General features: G+C 42.8%; 1 protein-coding gene across 4 annotated transcripts in view; it reads left to right on the forward strand.

Annotated features, from left to right (window-relative positions):
- Nucleotides 1-19,377, forward strand: part of CADM1 (cell adhesion molecule 1) — a 346,053-nt gene that overhangs the window by 228,576 nt on the left and 98,100 nt on the right. The gene's annotated exons all lie outside the window — the stretch shown is intronic.

The following is a 19,377-nucleotide window of genomic DNA, read 5'->3' on the forward strand; positions in this document are numbered from 1 at the left end:
TTCTATCCCAAGTCTACTGTTTCCCCTGGTAACCCCACTTTGCATCACAGATACCACACGTATAAACCTCCATTTAAGTTTCCAGGCTTCAACACTTACGAGCTGGTGACCTTGAACAAGTTGTGCCTCAGTGTCCTTATCTGTAAAATGGGGATAAGAGCACTACTTCGTTGGGTTTTTGCTGAGGATATACGAGTTAATGCAACTGAAGTACTTTGAATAGCTCCTATTGGAGTACGTGCTCAAGACATTACTGAATATGATGAGCTATAATACTTTTTTCCTTTATAAATGGAATTCACAAATATTTTTACTGTACATCTATTAAAACATTTTAGTCAGTTCTGATGTGTCTGAGCTTATTTTAAACCTGAATCTTTGGACTGTATAAATCACAGGGTTGGCAATTTGGTTTCTGATTCCTTGGCATTGACTGATCAACATTTCGTTCATTGGTGAGCATTTAAGAACCACCAGTGAGAGCGTAAGAAATTAGCAATCCTTCATACTGTCAGGAAGCATTGAGATTGAGCTGTCAGAGGCTGAGGGTGAACGCTTCATTGGATTGAGTCACTGAACCAGTTGGATTCTTTGTCTTCCATGGCATTCTTGGATAGAGTCCATTTAACTAGGAAGTAAAGACTTTGGTCAGTTCATTTAATAGGAAAGAACTCAGAAAACCCTGTGTTAACCATTTGGGCATGTTGGAAATAGGAGAATGTTAGTTATTGAACTTAACACCTTAGAAAAGAAATCAGGAAACTACTATGACATGAAGGAACATGTAACCTTTGACTTTAGCATGCAACCTAAATTGTACCTTTAAGGCATTAGGAAAAATTTTTTCCTTGTCTTTCTTTTGTAATTCATCAAAGTGACTGTTTATTGGATGCTGGGGTAGAGTGGTGGTGAGCAGAAAATGGGAAAGGAGAAACCAGCCATTGGCATTGTGACTGGTGACAGATTCTGAACTTTCGGGAATGTGCTTTATTCTTTTTTGATGACTCTCTTCCCCTGTTTTTCCTTTAAAAAAAACCGAAACCCCACAACCTTGTCTGACTGACTATAACCTTTAAATAATTGGTAAACTGAAGCACTGAAACTGACATTAAAATCTAATGAACAGACTGGAAGGAGGGAGCTTTATTCTAGTAAAGGGCTGGCCAGCCTGTTGTCCCCCATTTCCTACTGAGTGGGAATGAGTTCTTCTGGCAACAGGCAACATCAGCAGTAGTAGTATTAAAATATTTCAATCTATTTCTGTTAGTAATAACACAATAACACATCATCTCTAGGCCTTGAGCAGAAAGTCTGCACACCGGAAGTGCTTCTCTGTCCAGCCCTAGTCTAGATGCCTTGCCTTCTCTCCCCGGGCACACGTGCACACACATGCACACACATACACCCATACAGAGCCTGTGCTCAAGAGCCTCTGCCCTGGTTCCTGCATCTCCCCCTGCCAGGAATGCCTCCTTCAGCCTCAGTTATTCTGTCATCTTTAGGAGCTAGTCCAAGGCCAAATCCGCTTAAGAGCTCCTCCTCCTTGCTCGTCCTCCCTGGATTGTGTTCAGTCCAGTTCTAGATGTATTTCTCGAGTGTGGGAGGCCCTGGGGTTCCCACACTGAACGAAGCGGGCCTAGCCTCTGCTCTCAGAGACCTGAGGGCAGGGGAGGGGTGGGTGAGGCCAGGCTTCGCAGCAGCATGGCAGGCGCTGAGGCTTGGGGCGCAGGGTGCTTGGGGAACTCAGACGGGGCGCCCTGTCCAGACCTTGCCCAGTCTTCCACAGGTCTGACCTTGCGCTGAACACCTGGAGTAGCTCTAGAAGCTTCTGGGGAACTGGTGTTTAATTTGATGCTGCCTTGCATTGCTCTCTTTCCTGTGTGCTATCTCCCCAGCTGAATGGTACCTCCTTTGAGGGTAATGGCCTTATTTTATTTTTTATGCAGCTTTTAAAAATGCTATAGGGGTCTTACACAACACCCAGTGGATGGAAAATACACAGTAAACACCGATTTACTTAGCACCTCTTCCCTTCCCTCCTCTTCCGACTTTGCACAGGGATGCTTCCCTTGGCTGCATTCCTGCATGGGCCCGTAATTTGAAAATGGCTGTTTTCTGACCCTTGTTTGCTTCTGGACAGTGAACTCCAGCAGGTTGGTTCCCAGGCAGCCATGTGAATTTTTTTTGCTATTACATCCGTCCGTCCTCGTGAAAGTGAAAAAGCAAGTGTTAGTTGCTCAGTCATGTCCAACTCTTGCAGCCCCATGGACTGCAGCCCTCCAAGTGTCTCTGTCCATGGAATTCTCCAGGCAAGAATACTGGAGTAGTAGCCATTCCCTTCTCCACGAAATCTTCACAACCCAGGGATCGAACCCACATCTCCTGCTTTGCAGGCAGACTCTTTACTGGGGCCTATCAATTTAATTATACTTTAGGCTCTCCAGACTCAGATCTACCATGCCCTTTTTTGCATAGCCTCTAAAATGGTGTCCTCTTTCTGGGACTGTTTTCCTAATGAGGGTAGAGTATAATTTAAGGGCTTAATTTTAGAAAACTATATGAAGCAGTACACCCATAAAATGTTATGATTCACGACCACTTGTTTTGTTCTCATAATGCAACCTAAACTAAAAAGCCATTCCTCAAAGCTATAAAAACTGTTCATGGCTGTCTTTAGCATATCACATGGTGTATAATTCAGCCCACAGAGAAGGCAGAAGATGGATTCATGGGGCCATTTGCCTTGGTCTGTGGTAAAGGCCAGTAATTTCTAAGCTCTGTGGAAGACCCTATTTTACTGTAAACCCTGAGCTCTTTCTTAATCCCGCTTAGTTTCCCTTTCCATTTTAATATCGATGTGTCCTCATTTATAGACCTTCTCTTTCCCATATAAATTATTGCCAAGACCCTGACTGTGCCCTCATCCATGGCCCTTCTAATATCTGCTGTCTTCAGCTGTTGAGGTTGGTATGTGACGATGCATTGGCTAGAAACCCAAAGTGCAGCCTCTTGGAGAATCACTTTGGTCATTTATCATCTCTGACAATCCCTGGGAGAACCTGTGGTCCTCCCCTCACACCTCTCCAGAGGGCAGATAACCAACATTTTCCTGGAAATGAATGAAAGAACGCTGTCCACAGTAGAACCTCAGTGTTGACTGTTAGCCCAGCTTGCTAACTTTAGTGTCCTCAGTAAAACTTAAGAAACCTCTTGAAGTGTGATTCATATCTGAACACTGAAGGTATGGATCCTGTGTCTGACCTTTTATGTTTCTTCATGATTATGTTATCTAGGTCATCACACTTAAGAAAGTCCGTATGTGATAATATTCTGGAAGTTAAGGGTTTAGGCTACAGAATAGATGAACCTGAGTTGGAATCCTGGTGTAGACATTTATTCGACTGTATACCTTAGACAGGTTATTTAACCTCACTGTTTCTAATGTGCAAAATGAAGTTAATTGCTGAACCTATCCTATGAGATTTCTGTGAAGAAAAAGCATGACATAATCCACATAAAAATCACAATCGTGCTTGGCATACAATAATCACCAATTCTTATTTATTAGCACTCATTTTCGGCATAGCTATCAGAAGGAGAGGCACTGAATTAGCAAATTCAGATAAACTCAGGAGTTGCAGTCGGACTCCAGGAGGGATGACTTGGATGTCTTTGGTCCGTGCTGTACCTGATGAGGCCAGTTCAGAACATGGAGTAAATAGAGGTCCACGTGGAAGATGAACTAGTTATTTACTCCATGATTAAATGTCAATGGTGTGGTGTTTTGTCTCTTTTCTTCAGTTAGCCAATAAGTTCAGTATTATGACTTTTACTCCTTGAACATCAGTTGTTTAGCTGAAAAGTAAACTCTTTTTTTGTCCTAGGAACTAAGCTTTTTTGTCATTGTAGTTACAGACAGCTCATGTATTTCCACTTAAGGTGTACCTTGTACTGCATATTTGCCCTGAATCTGAAGATCCATCTTGTTTTAGCAGACTCATTTCAAACTCTCATGGAACTAAGTGATTTCCTTGAAGAATAAGTTTTACTATTTGGTAGATGAAACTGGCAGTGGCTATTCAGAATCATAAGGTGGAGAGCAATGATTTTTTAAACCTCAGCAACTTTGAAATAATTTTATGCATTAGTAATAATAGGATAGTGTCTAAAAAATATTGGAAAATTGTTTTGAAAATGTCCCCCCTTTTTAAAAAGCCCATTCCGCCCCGCCCCCCCCCCATCAAAGGTCAAATTAACATTTATCTTGGTATTCTGTTTAAGCTTGAGTCTTGAGGGGGAAAAATTTCCCAGAGCCAAGCTCTTGATTTGATGAAATTAATACTCCCATTGTTTTTTATTTATTTTCATTGAGGGTTCTGTGGCCTTCCCTATATTTCAAAAGAGCCCACCTTCTAGGCTCTAGAGAAGTTTGGTAGCTCAGAATGGCTTAGCATAACTGTGGTCAAGGGTCTTCCATGAGCCGTGGCTTTAGGAGGGCTCAGGTAGAAAGACACAGCCCAGTTCTTTCTCAGCCCTTTCCCATAATGATGGAAATAGATTCTGCCTGGTTCTTGGGTGGGTTTCCCAATCCACTGGGAGTCCAATCCATTAACAGCCAACATTAGGTCATGGCCAGAGGGCCATGGTCTCAGCAGTACTTATTTCTGTTCCATTGAGAAGCTGAAATTGACAAACTGTCTACAGAGCTGCGTGGCTCTTTGCTGCCTGTTTCTGAGCAGGACACATTAAGGATAAGTTACTTGTCACGGTGGAATTCCTCATCATTAATCACGGGGGGACCACATTCCTAGGTAAATCAGTAACCTTGTTGATAAAGCCACATCTTGATAGAAAATGTACCTTTTTGACATCCTCCTGCCTGTCGGCCTGGTCTGCAGTGCTGCCACACACCCGAAGCCAGCTGCCTTATTCCATCCTGATGATGATGGTGCACTGTGGACCTGTGAAGATCTGAGTCATCGCTGCTGTGTTAGGCCCGCTTTGATTTGTATACAATATGAATAACTGTCTGTGTATTAGGCATGCTGTAATTTTTTCATCTTCTCCGCCTGCAGGAACTATATTACCATATCAGGGTAAAGTTCATTCTGTCGGACTGATAATTAATCCCCTGTTTTTCTCTTTTCTGCTTTCTTATCTGGTGGCTACATTATATATAAATTCCAGCATTTTTCATCACTATGCCAAATAAAGCAATTTGGAGATGCAAGCAATAAAAAGCTTATTTTTATAACCCCTCTAGAAAGGAAACTGCACAGATTCCATTTTAGTGAAAAGAAGTCATTCCATTATGTGGCCGCATTTATATGTACTGCTCAGACCACGTGCTGGACACATAGGACAACAAGCTGCAACTGGGAATAGTGTCTGGTCTTCTGAGACTGACCCAGAAAAGGTGGTGAATCTGTTTGAGATATTTCCACTACCAGTGCATTTTCTGCACACACCCTGCTCTCTGTTGTCCTTCTCTTACTTCATAGTTTTTAAAGCAGAAATAAGATAGTTTGTAGAAGGTTTTAACTTGAGATTCACATTCTTAACTGCATAACAGATGTCTTACTAATTGAGGCTTGTATTTAACTGGGTTAAATGCAGTGGTTTGATGTTAGCGTACAGTGTGGCCAAGTACATTGTACTTTGATGGGAAGGGTTCAGCTTTGTACCACCCTGCAGTATGCAAGTCTCATATTCGTCCTAGGATACTGGTCTTGCTGTGATTTCATTTGGGGACCAGAGAACATTGCAGCGTGGCGAGCTGGGTAGGAGCTAAATATTTCAGACGGAGGGAGGAATGTTGTTCTAATTAAACTGAATCTGGTGCCCATGGCAAAGTATGTGCTTAATATATTGGGCTATGTGTGAAAAATTACATGTATTTTCATAAATTGGTTTTTTTCCCTCTCTCATCCTTGCTGAAGGGCTTTTGTTTTGGATATTGTTTGCACAGAAGTATTTCATTACTGACACGGGACAGCATAATAAAATCTGGAAAGTCGTAACAGTTACCCTGGGCCTGAAATGTTTCTCTTCTTTGGATGAATAGGGAATATGAGTTCAAACTTCTTCTATAAGGTGGAAAACAAAAGAGTGTTATTTTTTCCTCCATTATCTAATGCAGAGGGCTTCCCTGCAGAGGGCTCAGTTGGTAAAGAATCCACCTGTAATGCAGGAGATCCCTGTTCAATTCCTGGGTCAGGAAGATCCCCTGGTGAAGGAATAGGCTACCTGCTCCAGTATTCTTGGGCTTCCCTTGGGGCTCAGCTGGTAAAGAATCTGCCTGCAGTGCGGGAGAGCTGGGTTTGACCCCCGGGTTGGGAAGACCCCCTGGAGAAGGGAAAGGCTACCCTCTCCAGTACTCTGACATGGAGAATTGCCGTAGAAGAATTATCTCATTATTGATACCAGACAGCATAATAAAATCTGGAAAGTCGTGACAGTTACCCTAGCTCTGAAATGTTTCTCTTCTTTGAATGAATAGGGAATATGAGTTCAGGCTTCTCCTATAAGGTGGAAAACAAAAAAGCATTATTTTTATTCTGCATTATCTAATACAGAATCCTGTGTACAGATCCATGGGCTCTAACTTGTTTTCATTTAGAAAAGAAAAGCAACTTTAGGATGAAGTAGATCTTGAATATTCAAGAGAAGGTCAAAGCTGAACACAGGATTTTCGTCTTCTTAGCCTGACACTTTTCTGTTAAATGTCCTTTGTGAAATATTTGACTTAAGGGGTCAAAAATGTTAAGTTTGGCCAATTTCACTTGATAGCCCTTTGATAGGCATTGATTGCACCCAAATGCTATTCTTGTAACCTTGAAACATCTCTATGATGATACTGTAATTAGAAATAAGTGGTAGTGCGTCTAATTTTCTGATTTGTGGGTTGGTATAGGGTTTGTTGACGAAGGACCCAGTGGGAGGTGAGGTTGGAAGGGATAACATTTTTAGTGACTGTCTTGCCTGATCCTGTTTTGCCTACTCTCCAGTGACCTCTGAGGGCCTGATTCAACTGTCATGCTGATATACATGACTTCCAAATCTGCATCTTTCTTCGTCCTGTGAAAATGTAGAATTACACATCACTCAATTATAGAATACACCATCTGTTCTTCACTGCCCATATCCTCCAGGCCTCCCATCTTCACGGAGGAGTCCTAGCCCTTCAGACTCACTCTTGGCACTTTCCTCCACCGTCACCATGCTTCTCCCACACCACCGTTCAGAGATGGACCAGGTTGTATAGCTTCTTTGTGATTCTAGGATCTGATCTTTGCTATCTATGACTGCTGCTCCTCCCATCCTTGTTCAGGCCGGCCTCGGCTTGCCCGGCGGCGCTCCAGTAACTTCTCAGCAAAGTCTCCCACGTCCCTGGTCCCCTGCTTCCCGTGCTTATCACACACACAGCATTCTGTCCATCTTACCTCTGTAGAATCCCTCTTCCTGAGTGGTGTGGTATATGATACCTCTCACTCCATTCCATCCACACTCTCCCTCTGCAGCACCCAAAGATTAGTTTCTATTTTTTCCCAAATGTTCCGACCCCTCCATAGTAATCTCCAAGTAAGGCCATGCTTCGCCCACCTTAAGGCCTACTCTCCTCTAAAATATTCACAGAATCTTTATCACACCCTATTTTTTATCTTAATTCTCTGAAGACCCGTCTTGTCTATCCTCCTAACTCTTGAGTACCTGGAGAGCACATTCTTTTTCTTTAGTTTACTTATATCTACCACGTGTCACAGCTAACCATGTAATCAACAGGCCAGTAATAAACACAGCTGACATTCGCTGAGCATTAACTATGTGCTGATCGTAGTACTATTCAAAGTGCTTTACATACATGTTTGTTTTTCTCATTTTAGTTCATGAAAAGGTATTACTATTGTTATTTCCTTTTATAACAGCGCACATGGAATTCAAAGAGGCAGACAAGCTCACTTCTCTGCAACATAGTCAGGCAAGGCTTCGTGATAATCCATGGGGTACAGTAGGAAAGAAGTGTATTGTGCAGATGGGCAGCCATGAAACAGGGGCTGATGACATGATCAGAGAGGGGGCAAGAGTTGCAGAGTAGGTGGAGAAATACATGGGACTGTCAGCATGGTGTCAGGGGTTGAAGAAGGCGCTGATGAGAATAATACTGCACCTTGGCAAGCAGCAGGGAGAGGAGTGCCACAGAGCTCCGTGCCCACAGCCCTCACTGAGTACTTAGCACAACGAGTTTTGTATTCTTCTGCTCCTTTTTACTTGTCTATCCTGTCTCTACCCCTAGCCCTGAGGTCCTTTAGGAAGGGAAACATAGCTGATTCATTTTTGTTGTTTCAGCATTCATTCTGTACTACATGCACAATCAGTGTCATCTGATGATGACCGTGGTGCAAAAAATTAAAATATTGTGACAGGCAGCCTTCCCTTTGTTAATAGAAGCCTGTGAAGCAGGCAGAATAGTGTGGAGACCCTGTTTGGAGGAGGGACTTTACGGAGTAGAGAAGGGCTTCCCAGTTTTCCCTTTTTACCAGTTTGACCGCACTCGTACTGTAACCTCTGTTATCAGAAGGGATGGATTGGGGTGATTATAACTAGCACGCCTACTAGTTAAGTTCTGGTTTCATCTTGACATTCAGTGGAATGGTCGCTATGATTTCAGAGGACTGTTTTGTCGTCGATATTAATGATGGTGTCCTGCAATTCTGTGCTACTAAATTGAAGAAGAAAGCATACCTTACTCTTCTAGCCTGCATTTCAGAGAGCTGTGAGCCCTGTGTATTTTGTCAGGCTGTGCTTTCATCAAGTCTCTGTAGCACCATTAGAGCGTGGTGACTGAACGTCTGCTTTCAGGGTACCCATGCCGTATAATAATACTAACAGGTAAGAGAAAACAAAGCAAAAAGTCGTCACAGCAGAAGAGATTTCTGGGGCCGACTTTGTGGCGGGCATGGTGTTGGCGGTCAGCAATATGTTCTTGTCTGCTCAGGCTGGCTGTTGGCTGCCAGCTGTGAGACGCGCCCGAGCCGACAAGCCTCCCCCGCTCTACTCTGCCCTCAGGCTCGCAATTTACTGGATGCAATCTTGGTGAGAAAATGTGGTCTTTATTAGTGTGCGGCACAGACCGACTTTTCCCTGTCCGCTTCCGCAGGACTGGTAGGATGCCTCAGTGTGGGGAGGAAACGGACAGGTGACGATGGGGACAGGAGAACGGGGGCTTTCCGGTGCTCGGGACCGGGCTCCCAGCTTCACACGGAGACGGTCTGAGCACACGCTGCAGAGACCGTTCACGGGCGCCCACGGGGCTTTTGGGGGCGTTCTGATCCACAGCTAATCACAAGGAAATGTTCTTATCAATAAAAATGGAGTAACTTAGTTTCTAGATACCTGAAGACTAAATTTACCGTACATGTGAGTGACAGCTCTTGCCCTCTAGATGTATATATATAATGAGAACACAAAACTAATGTGCGTGTTGATAACCCTCCAAGTGATATGGCGGACATATACAACTTTATGTATAATACTCTGTTTTTCATTGTGAGGATGTATCCGCCTGCTCTCAGATACTCTTCTCTATCGGTCTCCACCTAGCTTTGTCTGTTGCCTTGGCTCTGTGATGTTGGGCTAATGTATTCTACAGAAAGATTTGTGAGTGGCGTGCTGCACCTCCTTTTTCTTCTCCCATATGCTGCCTCTTTAGCAAATGTCCACACATGTGACTTTTTTCCCTCCTAATCCTGATGGTGCCTGTTGTTTTAAACAGTTCCTCGATTTATAGGTGTGACTGGGTAGCTTCTTAAGCACAGATACAAATGCTTTGCGCGTAGAAGTTAAATGCCAGAGAATCTGTAAGAAATAGAAATCATAGTCATTTAAAATAGTCATTCTATATAGAACTGTAGAAATGTGAAATTAATAAATACTAGCATAAGCATTAAATATTCACTGCCTACTACTTCTGAGATGGTACAACAGCATCATTTTTTAATGATGGGTAATGATAAAACACATCAATTTTAAATAACCTGTTTTCTCCTTCCCTCTTTCTGAAGCTATGAGTTGGCAAGCTTGAAATTAAATACAAGTAACAGTAATAACTAAGATTCTGCTAACCTTAGTCATGGAATAGACACTTTCCTGTGTTTTCTAGATGGTCTGTGGCTATTTGAAATGGAGAAACAGAAAATTGAAAATTGCTGCTAATGGGATCAGCTTGAATTTGAGGAAAAAATATATCTCTGTTCGTGGAAAACAAGAAATGTAGAACCTTAACTAGCAAATGCACCATATCCTCTAATGCATTCTTATTTGTCTCCTTATTAAGGCTTACTGAGTCCTCTTACAATAGTTAAAATGAATCTTTAACTATAATACATTTCTACTCCTTCCCTTCCAACCCCCCCAAAATCCCTTTAAAAATACCTTTATTTTTAGTTATGCTTCACTTGTTATTTTATAAGGAACTAACAAAATACAAGAGGAGCAAATAATGATAATATTTTGAATTTTTATGTTTCTTTGCTATCAAAGAACTGTAGATACCTTTTATCTTCAATCTTATTTGCCACGCAAATTTAATTGACAGATTTTTCTCTCTGTCTTATAGATGGGAAGTACTAGAGCATCTGTTTCCTGAGGTTATGTTATAAAGTGATTAAAAAGCTTGTAAGTCCCAGGACAGGGAAACACAGGGTGCCGTGGGACCTACCCTCTAGGGATCCTGAGCCTGTCTGGAGACAATGGAGTCTGGTCATGTCTTGTGAAGGAAATGGTATCTGAGCTGAGATCTGCAAAATGAGCAAAAGGGTGAGAAGGAAGTAGGGAAGAGAGCAGGTTGCTTTTGGAACACACAGAAATAACTGAATCCCTGCAACGATGGCGAAGCTGAAGGGGCGCCATGATGCTGCAAGAGGACCTGATTCTGAGCAATGAGGCAGCACAGGAAAGGTTTCCTTGTGGACTGAAAGGAGCTGGGTTTCCCAAATGTTTTTTGTTGATTCTCTTTCTCAAGCTGGCTGAGAGAATAGTGTGACACTTTAGAGTGGTTGAAATGAGTAACCGTGTGTGTGTGTGTGTACTTGACTTTGCTGGGTCTTAGATAAGGCATGTGAACTCTTAGTTGCACATGTGAGGTCTAGTGCCCTGATAAGGGATCAAACCCAGACCTCCTACGTTGAGAGTATAGCATCTCAGCCACTGGACCACCAGGGAAAGTCCCCAAATGGGTAATCTTGATTGATGGGGAAAAAAGACCTCAGATGCTTCTGCTGAAAGGGGCCGGGGTGGGGATGGAAGGTGTCTTGAATCAAGCTCACGGGAAGGGGGTTTGAAGAGGAACCAGTCCATGGGCGAGGAGTCAGGACAGGAACAAAATGAGAAGCGCTCGTGGTGACACAAGTCCAGGCTGGGGAGAAGACACGAGGTCTGCACTCCCGTCGCAGCTGCTGGGTCCCTGGGAAGCGGCCTACCACCCCCACCCTGGGAATCCTGGTACTTATAGATGCTTGAAGCCTTCAGCTGGTAAGGAAAGATAAAATGAAGTTATTAACAGCGTGAGGACTGTACACATCAACATCTCTTCAGAGGGATCTACTTGCTTCCCTTCTGTACCAGTCCAAGAGCTAGTTATTGTTCCTCCCAGCTTTTGTTGCTTTGTTGTCATCCGCCACCTCCCACCCAACCACCCCCCAGTTCTTAGGCACCGAGCTATAAAGGACAGAAGCATTGCCAATAGCATTATTACCCTGGCCCTTTGTCAAGATTTCATATTAACAAGTTTGTGTGAAACAGAAATGGGGACAAGGGGAGAAGTAGACTCTTTTAAGCCCAGCCATTTTGTTTTTCAAGGGACAAATCTCCCTGGGTGATAAGTACCGGATTGATGGGGAGCGTGAAATGGCACTCAGAAAGGAGGACTGTTAACACAGTGTGCAAGCCGAGCTGGTGCCCGTGCTTAAGCACCTGGGCCGTTGCGTGATTCAGAGCAAGAAATAGGAAACGAGCCCCCGCCGTCTACAGAGAACTTGGCAGGAATAGTCCCTGGGTTTCCATCTGAACACAACTCCATTAAGAGATTACTAACTAAGAAGCACTAAGGTTTGTGGTTGAATAAGCAATTGAAATCAAACCCGCAAGCTCATCGAGATGAATTCACACGTTCCTCTACCTGCAGAAGTTGGCTGGAGTTACACACATCTGATGGCAATGTTTAGGAGCGTGGGGCAGGGGGAATGATTTTCCAGGGAGGAAAATAGACCTTGAAACCCCACTGAAGTGTACTGTGATCAGGAGACTTTTCTGGAGAGAACGAAATTTCCTTTAAATGGGTATGAAGATCACCACTTCAGTATGTCAGCTGTATGTTTTTCAGTGACACTTCTTTGTCATGTACTTTCAAAGATGGCATTAAATTTGTCACTAGTTCTAGCCATCTTCTTCTTTCTCCAGGCGATGTTTTGATAAATGTTGATGAGTTTATAACTGTAAAACCAAATGACATTTATAGCGTGATACATGCTTTACCCATTGCATAATTATATCTAATGGCTTCACATGTAGAAAGGCATTTACCATTTACTTCTGTGTAAAATGACAATCTAAAGCCTCAGGCCTGAATTTTTTTTTTTTTAACACAAAGATAAAGACTTAATTAAAAACCCAACACAATTTATTTTTGTATCTGGCATTTAAGGTACCTAGTTCTTTGGTTAAATCTGTGATAATCATGATGCTTCTAGTAACAAAGATCAGTGGGTTTCGTGTTTTCCTCCTCGTTCTTTGAAACATGGGTGAACTCATTTAATTATCAAGCTGATATCTGCTATGACTTCTTGTTTCTCATTTCTAGTTAAAAGAGCTATTTTGAAATTTAGCACAGAATTGAATAATGTGTTCAGTTAATGAGGAACATTTAAGAGGAGTTTCTAAAATTAGTGTGATAGCAAAATGATAAACCACCGTGGAGGTATAGATAGACAGTGATGATGTTTCAAGCCTGTTGGTTGTGGCCAGGCCAAGTTTTGTGGGCTTTTACTTTTTCATTTGATATTTTCTGTATTCTGACATCTAGGCCTTCCGTGGTCGCTAGTAAAGCAGTTAAGAACCTGCCTGAAATGCTGGTGACATGGGTTCCATCCCTGGGTCAGGAAGATTCCCCTGGAGGAGGAAATGGCAACCCACTCCAGTATTCTTGCCTGGGAAGTCCCGTGGACATAGGAGCCTGGAGGGCTACAGTCCATGGAGTCACAGAGAGCCGGATACAACTGAGCAACTGAGCACACATGCACGTATTCTGACATCTAGCCTGGAGATAGCCCTTTGGACCTTTTAGAGCAGAGGTCTCCAACCCCTGGGCCACAGACCGCTACAGATCCATGGCTGTTAGGAACAGGGCCACACAGCAGGAGGTGAGTGGCAGATGAGTGAGCAAAGCTTCGTCTGTATTTATAGCCACTCCCCATGGCTCCCATTACTTGTCAGATCAGCAGCAGCATTAGATTCTCATAGCAGCTTGAACCTTCCTGTCATCTGTGCATGTGAAGGATCTAGGTTGTGGGCTCCTTAGGAGAATCTAATGTCTGATGATCTGATTCTGCATTATGGTGAACTGTATAAATTATTTCATTATATATCATAATGTAATAATACTAGAAATAAAGTGCACAGTAGATGTAATACACTTGAATCATCCTGAAACCATCCCCCAACCCATGGTTTGTGGAAAAATTGTCTTCCACAAAACCAGTCCCTGGTGCCCAAAAGGTTGGTGACCACTGTTTCAGAGCACTTATGGTCATAAAGGAGGTGACTTAATATAGCAAAACAGTTTCGTTCTTTAGCCTCCATGTCAGACCAGAAATACAGCTTCCAGTATCTGGCTAGGCTATCTACTGTGTGTTCACAAGGAGACAGCTGAGCAGCTTTCAAGGAAACAGGCTAGTATAGTAGTGGTTTATCTTTCCAGCGCTGTCTTGACCCGACTGCCCCGAAATGAAGGCCTCCGACCTGCTTAGCAATGAGCAGAAGTTAAAGTTGTCTTCTCTGTCTGCTTTTCCATTGTATAAACTTTGTGATGTTTTTTTCTTTCTCCCAGAAATAAAGCTCAGTCAGAATAGGTGGCTTCTAAAGTGTTTGGTCATAGAAATATTCTTGTTTTGAGTCTCTTCTGAAAAAAAATTACTGAATGATTCATGAATATTGTGGAATCTGTCACCCTGAAACATTTCATGTAGGATCCTATTGAAAGCTTAAACTCCGTGGAATTCTGAAGGGGTTAAGATTTTCTTCTTTTGAGGTTACACTCATCACAATCTAGTTAATAAGTTTCATTTATTGGGTTGGCCAAAAAATTCATTCAGGTTTTTCCATGGCTTACAGGGAAAACCCAAACGAACTTTTTTGTACAACCCAGTAGTTCTTAGTGACTTTTAAATTAATTGCTTGTTTTTTTTTTTTTTTTTTTTGCATGTTAAAATAGGAGCACCAGCTATTTATGTACACCTGACAAAACCTGAAACCCTAGCGAACTATTTGACAGCAAACAAAAATTCTGTTTATAGTGCTTGAGCTCAAAAAACCGATTTCTGAGCTGAGATAGAACAGTTGAAGACATGTTGCAGCTGACTATAATCCCTTGGCTAGGAGGCTTAATAGAAATGAGAAAGGCACTGACTACAATTAAAATGCATGTTTGAGACTGTTGCTGGTGTCTCAGGTCAGGATTTTAATAACACATCTTTGAACTGCTTTCCTTTGCCTTTAACAAAATCATAGGGCAATAGTCTTTGCAATTTTCAAAAAAAAAATCTATAATAGAAGTAATGTTAAACCAACATTTAAGACCTTCCAGAGAGCCTTCAGAATTTATTGGAAAAAGGAACAGAATAATTTTTTGTGGAAGAGTGGTTAGGAAGAACCATTTTCATGCCTTTAGTCTGGGACAGGTGGTATAGATTAATGTTGAATACATATAAAATCTATTGAGACTAATTAAAGATGCATATCCACATGGAATACCACATCTCAGTGGATCTTTGGCAGCCAATCCAACCAGCACATAGAGTGTTTGTGCCAAGCATTTTTCTAATTTAGCCAAGAATGGTATTAGTGAAACTTCTGAAAACTGCCTTGAAAATCCTTAGTCTTTGTATTGTAGAGTCTTCTCTTTTAAGAGTCCCCATCTCCAAGAAGTACTTCTTTGAATAGAAATAATTTATAACTCGTGTTCACCTATAATGGGTACAAATATACAGCAGTGTAGAGTAAGTAGTTGACGATAGCTAGCCCCAGATCTTATATGTAGAAGAACTTCAATTTAATAATTTGGCAATGGCTATAATTATATATATCGTGGCCCTTTACTTCCTGGGAAGGCATCCATTTCTAACCTGGTGCTCAGGCCAGTAGAGATGAAGCTGTGTTAAGGACCTGTCTCTGGTGTTTAATCCAGGACAGGGAATTAACACATCAGCCCCTAAGCCTCTGTCCCTCATCTCGGTTGGCTTAATACCCTTTGGTGACTTGGTCGTTTCTCACAAATGCTAATGAACAGTTCACTTTGACACTGTAGAAAAACACAAGCTGTTGGTTGTATTCAGATGTTTTTCATACCTGCTAATGAATAAACTCCCCATGGTTCACAGGTAGCTGAAAGAAACCACGACTTGAGGTGTGTCCCCAAAATGATTTATTAACTGCCTTAAACCAAGAAAATGGATTATAGAGAAAGTGGGAGTGTTTTATTTATTTTTTTTTTTTTTTCAGTTCTAGGATCAGAGTAAGGAGGATTCCATCTTAAATAAAGGAACTTAATCATCTTAGATTGTACTCCATATTGAAGTTTTTATTGGGAGTAGAGGTGAAAGTCGGAAGGATATACAGACAGATAAGAGTGCCTGTTTATCAGTTCATAAAAGAGGTATCGACATTTGTCCACAGAGCTTTCTTTTAAATAAACATTGAATTGGAGCTGTACGGGGCCATCACCTACCCAGTCAGTAATGGGCTTCAAAGAGGCTACCCTTTCCAGTCCTTTTAAGGTTTAAGCCAATAAAGCAAATCCTGTAGATGCAGCGAGAATAAGGGGGAAACGTTCTGGAAGAAAAGGGGAGGGGGCTGCCGAGAACTTATGGTGAAGAGATTAATATTTATAGACATCAGCGCTGGTCTCTTACCAACATTTATATCTCCAACAGTGGCAGATTGAGGGCTGAATCAACATTTTCCCCCCCTCTGTAAAATAATAAATACAGTAAAGTAGCTCTCAGAACTGCCTTTATCATAGGGATAAATCAGGACAGTTTGTGTTGCAAGAGAGACTTAAAACTTATAAATATGTTGCCCTTTAGGCTACTATTCATCAAAGTGTCTGATATGAAATCTAGACTAAAGGCTTTTGTTATTGCGTGTCTGCTTATTCTCTTTTAGAAGTATAAATTGGAAAGAGCACTGTCATTTTGGTCACACTGGCCTGCTGCGCTGCTTAAATGCATGTCCCTTTTGGGATACATTTGAGAAGGAAATCATGGGAGCTGACTACTGCACAGTTTTACACAAATCCTTCGTCACCTAAACCTTCCTCTCAGAAGGCATAATTTCCAGCAGGAAAAAATACAGCACATAACTGCCTGACAAATGGCCTATTTTGGTGCAGTCAACTCTTTCTAAGATACTCGAGCAGAGAAGTTATTCCTTAAAAGCCTCATAAAATCCAGAGGGACCCAGCTTCCCTTCCGGGGGCCCCTTATCCAACTGTGTCGGTGTGCATGCGTACTTCCACTGTGCAGAGAGCAAGCGGGCCAGGCAGGTGACAGATGCTTTCAGCCACGTGACTCTATAGGTATTATTGCGTGTGAAATTCACACTACTTTGCAATTCTGAGCCTGAATTTCTTGGCTTCTGTGGTTGGGAATCAGAGTGGAGGCTCGAGCTCTGCTCTCTGCTCCCCCCCAGTGCCTTTAGATGTTGGATCACATATGGCGTGTGGAATCACCTGCCGTTCGGAGGCCCCCACGGAGTATGTACTAAGCAGTTTTCCTTTTTGAATGTGTAGTACCGCTCCTGGTTTTCAAGAATAACTAATTGGGAGCACCAACCTCACTGTGCCCTTGGATGGTCTGCAGTTTAGGAGACCTGAATAACGGAAATGGTGGGTGGACAAAGGAGGCATTGAAGCGGGCTGCAGTTTGATGGTTTGCCCACTTGGCCAGGGAAAGCTGCTGGTGAAGAGTTGCCCTGGGAAGGAACACCAGGCTTCTCAGGTCTGCGGGTTGTTTCTGACAGTGGTTAGGGGGAGTTTAGCGAGCTGGGGCATTCTCACTGACCACTCGGGGTCCCTGTCCTGCCATACAGGAGCTCAGCATGGGGCACCGGGTTAGTTTGAATTTGCTCAAATGCCAGCATGCTGAAGGTGCTTAATCGGCCTGCTGACGTCACACCATGATGCTCAGTCATGTGTGGGGATAGTTATTCTGTTTTCTCTCTCTCTCTCTCTCACTCTCTCTCTCGTGTGTGTGTGTGTGTGTGTGTGTGTGTGTGTGTGTGTGTACACGCCTCATAGCTTGCAGAATCTTAGTTCCCCCACCAGGGATTGAACCCGGCCTATGGCAGTGAAAACGCAGAGTCCGAACCACTGGACCACCAAGAAATTCCCACAAGGGACAAGTTATTCTTGGAACACCAGTCTAGGAGCCAAGAGAAAGACTTCGAACCAGGGCATCCAAACATACCGGTTCCTCTGTGCTGCCAGAGCATTGTCACCCCCTGCTGGGCAGTGCAGCCACCCAGAAACGGGGCGGTGCTGTGATGTCAGGTTCACCCGTGTGAGGGGCTGAAGGGGCCAGGGGCCCACCTGGCCTGTCGAGGTGGTGGCAGTTTGACTTGCCAAGTCAGAATGCCCAACCTTATCACCGGTAACTGACTCTAAAGAGGGGCTCAGGACCGGGAGAGCACAGGTTTTCTCTTTATCGGATGCCTTTAAAGCCGCTTCACAGCACATCCCTGTGATTGCTAACACCATTATGAAGATTGACAGTTTCATCAAGAAAGCAAAGAAGAAAACGTGCAGACAATAAACAGACGCAGTGCTGGGCCCGGCTCTGGGCCCTCTCATTACCCCTTGCAGGGCCCTGAGCCGGGGGGCCAGCAGCCCTTTGTTCCTCCCACATCTGGGGCTTTTTCACTGAGCACAGAGCCAGAGGTTTTTGGTGGACCCTTTCCTAGGCTTCCCTGGTGGCTCAGATGATAAAGAATCTGCTTGCAATACGGGAGACCGGGTTCGATCCCTGCATTGGGAAGATCCCCTGGAGAAGGGAATGGCCACCCGCTCCACTGTTTTTGCCTGGGAAATCCCATGGACTGAGGAGCCTAGCAGACTACAGTCCATGCGGGTCGCAAAGAGTCAGACACGACTGAGTGATTAACACTTCCTTAGCACTAATAGGTAGTCTAAGAGTGACTGAGGAGAGGGAGAGAAACTGATTTTGTTGTGATGGTGAGAGGTTTTTTTTTTCTTTGCATGAAAAGGATGGTCTCAGAATAAGCCTCCATCATTTTTTCAACATCGTTTCCACTTTCCGAGCTGAAATACATATCTCCAGGTCTGCAAATATTTTAGTACAGTGGCCAAGTCAAATGGACCCAAAGCTCAAATGTAAAAATCAAGATTGTCTTTATGGGGAAGAAAATTTTCTTTTTTTGCATAAATCAGAAAAGCACCTACTATGCAGAGTTTGCTTGTTGACTTCAGCAGATGCAGTGGACTGGTAGTGTTCATTCAGCTTTTAAAATTTATCTGAATCTTGGTTCAAGTAATTTGGAATCTACATGTAATGTTAACTAGATTGGATACCTTTTATGTTTCCACAAGTATATATAGGCTCTTCCCACCCTCTTCAACCAATATCCATTAGTTATTAAAATTTGTAAACTGGCTTTGAAGCATGACAACAGTGTTTTATTGCACCAGTTTTATAAACTTTTACAGTGCAATACATGTTAGTTTTCAGAGGCAAACCAAAGGTTAATTCCTCAAGGTTCTAGCTGTTTGCTTTAGCAGCATTTGATGAAGACTCTTTTATATACATTTGTAATAGATGAAAAACCAGATTGCAAACCCTTTGTGTTTTTTGAAGCAAACTATGTACCAGGTTTTTGGTACAAACGGTGTAGGATAAGTTAAGTTGCATGCTATTAACCCATGTGAGTATATTTCTGTAAGCGTAGTTATGTTGCAGTAAAGTTTTAAAAAGCAAAAAAGAAAGAAAGAAAGGACATGGAGCGTCTCTGTACTGTGAGTAGATATCTACAGCTGAGAAACCTAGGTGCCACCCTCCTACCCCTAGCCGGCTGCCCCCCAAATGTGTGGACTGT

This window comes from Muntiacus reevesi, chromosome 9, assembly GCF_963930625.1.
Source record: "Muntiacus reevesi chromosome 9, mMunRee1.1, whole genome shotgun sequence".
Taxonomy (NCBI): domain Eukaryota; kingdom Metazoa; phylum Chordata; class Mammalia; order Artiodactyla; family Cervidae; genus Muntiacus; species Muntiacus reevesi.